Source organism: Helianthus annuus, chromosome 4, assembly GCF_002127325.2.
Source record: "Helianthus annuus cultivar XRQ/B chromosome 4, HanXRQr2.0-SUNRISE, whole genome shotgun sequence".
Classification (NCBI taxonomy): Eukaryota; Viridiplantae; Streptophyta; class Magnoliopsida; order Asterales; family Asteraceae; genus Helianthus; species Helianthus annuus.
This window is the reverse complement of record NC_035436.2, coordinates 28368825-28379517: the sequence shown is the minus strand read 5'-3', so window position 1 is coordinate 28379517 and position 10693 is coordinate 28368825. Positions and strand designations below refer to the sequence as shown.

Here is a 10693-nt window from a genome sequence, read left to right as displayed (position 1 = left end):
TCCACGTTGCGACATCAGTTGCGAGTCGAGAACACCTGGTTACGACTCGCAACCATAACATGACAAGCCGAAACCATGGTTGCGACATAGGTTGCGACTCGCAACCATCCATGATCAACACAAACAGCATAACCCGCAACCATGCTTGCGAGTCCGGTTGCGACTCGAAACCACACTTGTTGGGCTTGCTTAGTTATGGGCCTAAGTTAGTGGGCCGGGCTTATGGACTTCTGTGTTACCGTTGACGCGTTGTTTTGGGCCTGTTATTACGAGCCCAACTGTTAGGGCCTCACACTTAGACTTTGGGTTGTATTTGATTGTTAACTGTGAAACTTGTTGTGAACTATCGATGAACTGCCATACTAGAACTTGTATGCCATGACTACTACTTGTACGTGCACTGCTTGGTTTGAATCTGATTATAAGTGGTATCTATGTTAGGACGTAATTGACTACTTGCGACTTAATTGACCTTTCTGTGTTACTACCGAGCAAACCAAGGTGAGTTCACACCCTCTACAAAGCATGGGATTCCCTGGGTTGGGAACGGGGTTAAGGAACGTGGGTTCCTCGTCCTCCTTGAGTAGGACAGCTATGGTTCAGGAATGTGATTCCTCGTCCGGATGGACGGATAACTCGTACTAGACTAAAACTCTATCACGAAGTCCCTCCTTGTTATATCGACTTAATCGCCGGGCCAATGGCGAGCGGGTCATTAGTTAGATAGCGCTATTTAGGTCTGACAAACCTCACACCGTGCCGCAGAGGACGGGCGTGAACTAATGGATCTGGGGCACGTCAATGATGATAGACATTGATGTTTTCAGGGCACATAAACATGACTACAGTCAGCAGTCGATATGGTAACGAGTCTAGTGTACGTATGGGGTAGCCCCCACGGCCGAAATGCCAGATAACTAATATGGGGTAGCCCCCACGGCCGGAGTGCCAGTATAACCGGGAACTAATAAGTCACGTTTTTAAACTATGGGGTAACCCCCACGGCAGGATGCCAGTTAAAGGAAACTGTTTTCGAAACAACTAAAACGAACACCCAACTGTGAACTCACTCAACTAGTTGTTGACTCGTTACTACATGCTTTGCAGGACCATAGGTACTCAGCTGGAGCTTGCTTGGAGGAGAGCCGTTGTGGGACACGGATTGCTGCGTACTATGTTAAACTTGAAACCATTTGAACTTATGTTTTAACTTTAAGACTTATACTTCCGCTTGCAACTTAAACTTTGTTTGTTTGAAACACCAATCGTATTGGTTAAACTTTTATAACTGTTTGTATGCTTGTTCAGTATGATTGGTGGCTGGATCCTGGTCAGTCACGCCTCCAAGCGGTAGTACTCCGCAGGTGGGATTTTGGGGGTGTGACAATGAGGATTTTGGGCATTTGACAGAGGAATGCATCGCATTACGAAAGGAAATTGGATATCTGCTGAGCAAGGGGCATTTGAAAGAATTGTTGGGAAGAAAAAAGCAAAGGACTCAGGATCCTGAAAGGATCCCTGAAAGAGCTCCAGCCCCTCCGGCAGATGCACAAGTGATCAACTTCATTTCTGGAGGATCAGACATCTGTGGTACATCTTTCTCAGCAGCTAAAAGGCATGCAAAGGAAGCTAAAATGGATAACGGAGAAAGACCTATATGAACATCAAGTGTCTCGGAAGGAAAAGCGATAACCTTTGATGAGGATGATCGAGTTGACATCCAGGATCCTCATCATGATAGTTTAGTTATTACTCTCTTTATTTCTAACCACTTTGTCCGCAGGATCCTTATTGACGGAGGAAGCTCAGTAAACATTATCCAGCTTGATGTTCTGAAGAAAATGGGTATCCCTGAACCAGATATCACACCAAGATCCTCCGTGCTTGTGGGATTTAGTGGCGAAACTAAGAAAACCCTTGGGGACATCAAACTCCCAATTTATGTGGAAGGATTACATAATTATCAAAAATTTTGTGTTATTGACTGTTTGTCTTCTTGTAATGTTATCCTTGGCAGGCCCTGGATACACGATATGAAGGCAGTCCCATCCACCTACCATCAGTGTGTGAAGCTCCCTAGCCCATGGGGAATAATCAAGATCGATAGTGATCAGCAGGAGGCTAAGGATTGTTACACCTTATCAATGAAACCAGCCTCGAAATCAAGGGAGCAATAGCAATTAAAGTATCCTCCAAGGGGTGTCTTGGAGGAAAGAGAGCAGGATGTGGACGAAATCTTCTTGGATCCTGATGATCCTGAATCCAAAATCTACATCGGATCAGGGATCCTTGATAAAATGAAAGAAGACATAGTATCCTTCCTCAAAAGAAGAAAATCTACCTTTGCATGGAAACATGAGGATATGACAGGTATATCTAAGGATATTATCACTCATAAACTTGGCATTGACAGGTCAGTTAAACCAATCCATCAAAAAAGGAGGAAGTTTGCACCAGAAAGAAATGCCATTATCTAGGAAGAGGTAGAAAGATTACTACGAGCAGGTATGATTAGAGAAGTGAAGTATCCAAAATGGCTGGCCAATGTGGTTGTTGTTCAAAAGAAAAATGGAAAGTGGAGGGTATGTGTCGATTTCACTGATTTGAATAAGGCATGTCCCAAGGATCCTTTCCCATTACCTCACATTGACTCCATGGTGGATGCAACGGCGGGTCATGAACTGTTAACCTTTATGGATGCATCATCTGGATTCCAACAAATTCAAATGGGACCATCTGACCAAGAGGATACGGCCTTTATGACCCCAACCGGTTTATATTGTTATATTGCTATGCCTTTTGGGTTAAGAAATGCAGGTGCAACATATCAAAGGCTAGTGAATATGATGTTCAAAGATCACATTGGACAAACTATGGAAGTGTACATAGACGATATGGTGGTGAAATCCAAAAAAGCTGAGGATCACCTAAGGGACTTGGAGGAAGCATTTGATATCCTTGATAATTATAACATGAAGCTTAATCCTTCAAAATGTCACTTTGGTGTTAAAGCAGGTAAATTCTTAGGATATATGGTAACCCAAAGGGGCATTGAAGCAAGCCCAGAACAAATCAAAGCATTGGTGAATATCAAATCCCCAGCCAACGCTAAGGATGTGCAAAGACTAACAGGCAGGATAGCAGCTTTAAATAGATTTATATCCAAATCCTCAGAAAAGTGTAAAGAATTCTATGATATCCTAAGAAAGAACAAGAAATTCGAATGGACTGAAAAGCATGAGAATGCTTTACAAGCCCTAAAATAATACATGTCCTCAGCACCAGCATTGATGAAACCAGAAAAAGGAGATGTATTATCCTTATACCTTGCGGTATCCTCAAAAGCAGTAAGTGCAGTCCTTGTTAAGGATCATGAAGGTACACAATATCCTGTCTATTATGTAAGTAAGAGTTTACTTGATGCTGAATCCAGGTATTCACACCTTGAAAAACTTATTCTTGCACTGATTATGGCATCTACTAAACTAAGACATTATTTTGAAACCCATGTTATTGTTGTTAGAACTAATTTTCCAATTAAGAATGTCCTCAGGAAACCAGAGATGTCCGGCAGAATGGCTGAGTGGGCAGTAAAGCTTAGTGCCCATGATATAAGATATGAGCCTGGAACAGCCATCAAATCCCAAGCATTAGCAGACTTTGTGGCTGATTTCAGTAGTGATTTACAAAAGGAAGCCGAATTGGAAGTCCAGCAGCTGGATGAAACCAAGGATCCTTGGATACTACATACTGATGGATCCTCAAATGTTAAAGGCACGGGGCTTGGTATACTACTAAAATCGCCACAGGGGGACATAATACCCCATTCCATAGCTTGTGAGTTCCAAGCCACTAATAATGAGGCTGAATATGAAGCCTTAATCGCTGGTTTGCAAATTGCTAAGCATATGGGGATCAGGTATCTTGAGGTATACGTGGATTCATTGTTAATCACTAATCACTTTAATGGATCCTATGCTGTTAAAGGTGAAAAACTAACCAAATATTTTGAGATAGTCAAAGAATTGGCACTCTCCTTTGTTTCCTTCAGTTTGACACAGGTACCAAGGGAAGAAAATACAGAAGCTGATGCATTGGCCAATCTAGGATCATCTTTGAAGATCCCAGAGGATATAAGTAACCCCATCATCCATATCCTGGCTCCTGCTATTGAAAATCAGGTGGCCATGGAAATAGCAGAGGATTCTGCAATGATCCCAGTGAGGATACTCAATCTTATTCAGGATCATGGATCTCACCAATCGTGAGATACTTACAACACGGGGAGATTCCTATGGGAGAAAATCCCAGGGCTTTCAGAATTAAGGCATCTCAATTCACAATCTTAAATAATATGCTGTATAAGCGATCTCTTGCAGGACCATATTTGAGATGTATCGAGGATCCTGAAGTTCAAGAAGTTTTAAAAGACTTCCATGAAGGAGATTGTGGAAACCACACTGGGGGCAGGGCATTGTTCTCAAGGATCTTAAGGACAGGATACTACTGGCCAACTATGAAAAGGGATGCTGTGGAGTATGCTAAGAAGTGTGATCCTTGTCAAAGACACAGCAATATCCTTCATCAGCCGGCTGAATTTCTACATCCTATATCATCCTCTTGGCCATTTATGAGATGGGGGATGGATATAGTTGGCAAGCTCCCTAAAGCACCTGGTGGGAAAGTGTTCATGCTTGCTATGACTGACTACTTCTCCAAGTGGATAGAGGCAGAAGCTTTTGCCCAAGTTAGAGGGAAGGAAGTTATATCCTTTATTAAGAGAAACATTATAACTAGATTTGGCATTCCTTCTGAAATTGTATGTGATAATGGTTCCCAATTTATTGGGAGCAGGACTACTAACTTTTGTGACAGTTGGGGGATAAAGATGATAACATCAACACCAGTCCACCCACAAGCCAATCGTCAAGCAGAGTCATCCAACAAGATCATCATCAACAATCTAAAGAAGAAACTTGGATCCAAGAAGGGGAAATGGGCAGAGGAATTGCCTTATGTGCTTTGGGCTGATAGGACAACCCCCAAGAAAGCTACTGGTCAAACACCCTTCTCTTTGGTGTTTGGGGCAGAATCAGTGATCCCAACAGAAATGGTGGTTCCAACTGCTAGAACAATGATGCGTGTTAGTGTATATATATTTTTAGATGTATATTTAAGCCCTTTTTACACTTTTAGCCAAGTTTTAAATTTATAAAACACGATATTCACTAACACTAAACACACATATGGGCAAGTGCACCCATCGTGGACGTAGTATAGTGTTGGTAAGATACCGAGGTCGTCCAAGGACACAAGAGCTTTTAATACCGGTTTATCCTCAACGTCTAATCAAATCAAAAAGTTAGAAAAAATGTTTTAAACTAAGAAAAATAAAAACTAACTAAATGCTGAAAAATAAAAATAAAATAAAAACAGATAGACAAGATGAATCACTTGGTTCCGACACGTGTATTAGTATAACCTTTGATTATTTTTGCACTTTTGCACTTGTTTAAGAGATTATCTTAGTTATTGTAGTAGGCCCCTCTTTTGAAGGCGACGTTACCCTCAACCCAGTAGTTTGAGTCAGCAAGGATACAATCCTAAAGGGTCGGATTATTGAAAGATAATGAATTAAGTTATTAATGCAAATTATGGTAGGCCCCGCTTTTGGCGGTGACGTTACCCTCGGCTAAGTAGTCTGAGTCAGCAGGGATACAGTCCTAAATAGCCGGGTTATAGTATTAATAGTAGTTAACTTATGAGGGGGTCAAAGAGTTTGGATCCCCGCCATCCAATACCTATGGGCATTGAAGGAGATCCTACTAAATTTGACCCAGGTCCCAAGCAGGACCTCTAAACGCTGAACAAGGGCAAGACCCTTACCAAACCGTTCCCTTAACCCCCGACCAGGTAGCCAACATACCTCCATATAGACCGTGGAGATATGAATGGTGAAAATCTTTTATTTTATATAGACAGTAAAATAACGCCAAGACACCACGGACAAACGATAAGGAAAGATCACCTTCAACATAAGTAACTAGTTATTAAAGTCATTAATACAAAACCAAATAAAAAGTGCAAAAGATTAAAAATAAAAAGTATTATACTAAACACTTGTCTTCACCAAGTGATGTAAGAGACTTAGGCAAACATGGCCTTGATTGTCAAGAACTCTTACGATCAATCTTGGATCCCGAGACGACTCACACACTCTACGATGGACAATGGATGATGGTGGTGGATGATGGTGTTATGGTGGTGGTGGGTGGTGGATGAGGTGTGAGAGAGGTGGTGTGCCAAGGGATGAGAGAGAATGAATCCAAGCTCCTCTATTTATAGGCTGAACAGAATGCTGGACACGGCCCTGTGTCCGCTGGACACGGCCCCGTGCCCGCCTGACACTCTCTCTCCTCATTAATTGTAATTGCGAATTACAATTAATGCGCCTGCTGTACTTTCACCACGCCCCCGTGCTCGCTGGACACGGCCCCGTGGTGGGCAATGGAAGCTTCTACTGGTTTGTCTTTTCTGCTGTTTCCTGGGCACGCCCCTGTGTTCGCTGGACACGGGGCGTGTTCAGACTCTGTTTCCTTCTTTTTGCCTTGGGAGGTGCCGTTGAGGGTCCGGGCAGTCTACTTTTGTTCCTTTTCTTGTATTTATGGTAGAATTAGTGGTCTTTTTGCTTCTTTTGTGATTTTGAGCTCATTTCATCCTGAAAATACAAAAGGAAGACAAAAACACTCTTTTTCCAACATTAGTACTTAAAAAGGGTTAGTTTTATGCCTTAATTGATGTGTTTTATATGTTTCATTTTACACACATCAAATACCCCCACACTTGAACTTTTGCTTGTCCTCAAGCAAAACTCTTTAAATGTGGCTTACACTCCCAAATGGAATAGGTAGAAGAGAAGTTTTTTAGCTTGTCTTAGAGTGTCGGGAATCCAAGGTTTTTATAGGTTTTATTTTTAGTTATTTACAATTCTATTCGTTATGATTTATTTTGAACTTTTCACAAGATAAATTACTTATTCGGGCATAACATGTTTTATTAAAATTCCATTTATATACAAGTTCACATACCTCACGGGAGATCACTCAACACTCGGCCGAAGGTGTATATTTTAGTGAATCACTCGAGAGCGGCACGGAACTTACGTTTTTCCATAGGCTTGCCAAGCAATCAATCCTCCTCCTTTTTAACTTTTTACCTTTGTAAATATCAAGAGGACTTTTTGGGTGAAGGCTTGGGTTAAAAGGTGGGTGGTTGGTTAGTGGTTAGTAAAAAGGGCGAAAAATCGTAACAAGCGTCGGTTTTCGTAAAATACCTTGTTTTTAGTGACTTATTAATTTTTTTTTTGAAGTATTTCTTCAAACAAGCTTTTGTAGCTTTTGTTTGTTTTTGACTTCATCATCTAGTTTTTTTTTTTTTTTTTTTTTTTGATGTCACTTGAAAGGGCAAGTTGACGAAAAACCGAGCTTGTTACTAAAATAAAGGGTGAAAAAAGGTTTTTGGTGGGTAAAAATGGTTTTTGGGGTAATGAAATGAAAGGTTTAGGCTCAAAGGGGCTATCTAGGGGGATTTTGGGTAGGTAAAAAAAATGAAAAATAATGGTTTTGAAAGAAAAATAGTTAGTCCTAATGCCTCCATCATTTACTTACTTGGGTTTAAGTTGGTAAGGACCGGGAATGTATTGTCGTGGCAAGTTCTAGATTTGTAAGGACCGAGCGGCTATTCACACAAGAAACGAAAAATGAGCATTTAATCTAAATATGTGTATTTTTATGCTCAATAAAGGCTCAAAACTCACTTTTGTGGGAATGGGTTTTTAATGTGACCAAGCATATATAATCGAATTTTAAACTAGACTTGTTATGCCGTTTTATAATTTTCTTATGTTGGTTCCTTTTTTATCATGACGCTATCGGTCGTAAACTTATAAAAATATAACCTTTTTAGAACTTGTTATTCCCAACTTAAACTAAGACAAGTAAAAAAAAATGAAAAAAAGTTTTTGAAAAAAAATTTGGGGTGTTTAGCGGTTCTAATAGAGTTTTGTGTAAGGCTTGTGTTTAGGATTTTGCAAAATTTCAAGGTTTTAGCATCCCCCCCACACTTAAATTACACATTGTCCTCAATGTGTCCAAAAATAATATTTTTGGTTGATTAGAATGTATAAAAGTATGTTAAAAAGCAAATATTTATGTTACTGGCACTCTGGACACGACCCCGTGTTCACCGGGTACGGCCCCGTGGTCAAGTGCCAGTAACAAAAATTTCAGAATTGAAACAGAAGCCTGGACACGGGGGCGTGTCCGCTGAACACGGCCCGTGTCCAGTTACCTGTACTGGGTGATTTTTCTGCAGGGGCTCAGCACGGGGCCGTGTTGGTTGGGCACGGCCCGTGTTGAGCCTTCTGTGATGGAGATTTTTGTCGGGCTGCTCTGTTCTTCATGCATGGTTCCATTTTTCTCGTTCCCTTTTTCATCCATTACCACCATGAGTGTGTCTTATTCTGCAAAAATTAAAAGATTAAACTAAACTAAACTAAGGATAGATCCGCGGAATGCCTCCGTGGTGCGCCACGTTTATAAGGGTCCTTGGCTAGACCCGATTTCTGGTTATATCTTTTCTGAGTGGAGTGCCTTGCTTCCCAAGTTACACCGTCGGAGAGCGGCATCCAAGCTTGAATCAATAACCTTCATGTAATTGACTGGGTCGTCGTCTTCTATTTTCTTCCCAACTCCGAACTTCACCTCATCGTCCCCATACCTTAAAGTCAGTGTCCCTTCATTCATGTCTACCACTGCTTGTGCTGTGGCAAGGAAGGGTCTCCCTAGGATAAGGGGGACCTCGGTGTCCTCCTCCATATCGAGTATGACAAAGTCAACGGGATAAACGAATTTGCTTACCCTTACCAAGACATTCTCGATGACACCTTGTGGGAACTTGACTGATCGATCGGCGAGTTGTATGCTTATTTTTGTAGGGCTCGTGGTTCCCAAGCCAAGCCTTTTGAACATTGACGAGGGCATGAGGTTAATGCTAGCCCCTAAGTCGGCCAAGGCATTGCGAACGGGTGATTCCCCTATTGAACATGGAATCGTGAAACTTCCGGGATCGATTTTCTTTTGGGGTAGTTTATTGAGTACGAGGGCAGAGCATTCTTCGCCTAAATTAACTAATTGCAAATTTTCAATTTTCTTTTTATGTGTAAGGAAGTCCCTCATAAATTTAGAGTATTTAGGCATTTGGGTTAGGACTTCGATAAAAGGAATATTGACATGCAATTGTTTTAACAAACTTTCGAATTTTGCGAATTGCTCATTGGTTTTTTGACGAATTAACCTACCGGGGTATGGAACTCGAGGAGCCTTGGTAGGTTCTGGTGATGGGGGAGAGTTCTTTTCCTGCAGATGTGTTGGCATTGTTTCTTCCGTTGGTTGAGGTACTTCTGCAGGCCCTACGGTGCGGTTTCGTAGTGTGATGAGGTGAACTTGTGCCTTTGGGTTTGTTTCGGTGTTGCTAGGTAATGCGCCTTGCGGTCTCTCGGAAAAATTTTGTGCTAGTTGATTTATTTGTTTTTCTATGTTTTGAATGCTAGCTTGTTGATTCCTAAAATTAGATTCTAATTGTAGAAATCTTTCCGAGTTTTTCTTATCAGTGTCGGAGACGAGGCGAGATATAGTATCTTCGAGCCTTTCTCGTCCACCTTGTTGTTGAGTGAAATTTTGTGACTCATTTGATTGCTGAAAGTTTGTTCGTTGGGTTTGTTGGTTACTACTATTGCCGGTTTCCCTCCAACCAAGGTTTGGGTGGTTTCGCCATCCTTGGTTGTAAGTTCCCGTTGGAGGACCCGACGGCCTAGGTCTATTATCAATGTAGTTTACCATTTCTTGTTGATCGTCCGTTTCTTTCATGCAACTCCAATTTTCATGTGACCCACCACACCCTTCACAAGCCATAACCGGGACTGTTTTTGTCATTTCTAGTTTTTTAATTTTTGAAGAAAGGGCCTCGATTTGGGCTTGTAAAGAGGTGCTTTCGTCGACCTTGTGGGCGCCCGGGGCGATAGACTTATTTCCCCGGGGAGTGTGCCATTGAAAATTGGTTTGAGCAATTTCCTCAATTTGATTATATATTTCGTGTGGGCGTCGATTACCTAAAAGTCCCCCGGAGCTAGAATCAAGTGTCTGCCTAGTGTGTGGCAACAATCCATTGTAGAAAGTGGATACTTGTTGCCATATTGCGAGGCCATGATGGGGACACTTGCGTAGTAGCTCCTTGAACCTTTCCCATGTTTCATATAAGGATTCCCCGTCCTCTTGTGAGTATGTATTAATTTCAGCCATTAATTTAGCAGTTTTAGAAGGAGGGAAATACTTATATAGAAACTTTTGGGCTAGTTCATCCCAGGTGTTTACCGATCCAGATGGGAGGGTGTTGAGCCAAGCTTTCGCTCGGTCTTTTAGTGAGAACGGAAACATACGGAGGCGTATGGCGTCGTTTGATGCTCCATTGATCCGAAAGGTATCACATATTTCTAAGAAATTAGTTATATGTAGATGAGGATCCTCGTCCGCAAGCCCGTGGAAGGTGGCGGAGTTTTGGAGCATTTGTATCAAATGCGGTCGGAGCTCGAAGTTATTGGCTTCGACATTCGGAGCATTGATAGCGGCGCCTAGAT

General features: G+C 41.7%; 1 non-coding gene across 1 annotated transcript; it reads left to right on the top strand.

Moving 5' to 3' along the window:
- The first annotated feature begins 10257 nt into the window (after positions 1-10257).
- LOC118491808 lies at positions 10258-10364 on the top strand. The gene has a single exon (XR_004892253.1). It is a non-coding gene; the product is annotated as a small nucleolar RNA R71 (small nucleolar RNA).
- The last annotated feature ends 329 nt before the right edge of the window (positions 10365-10693 follow it).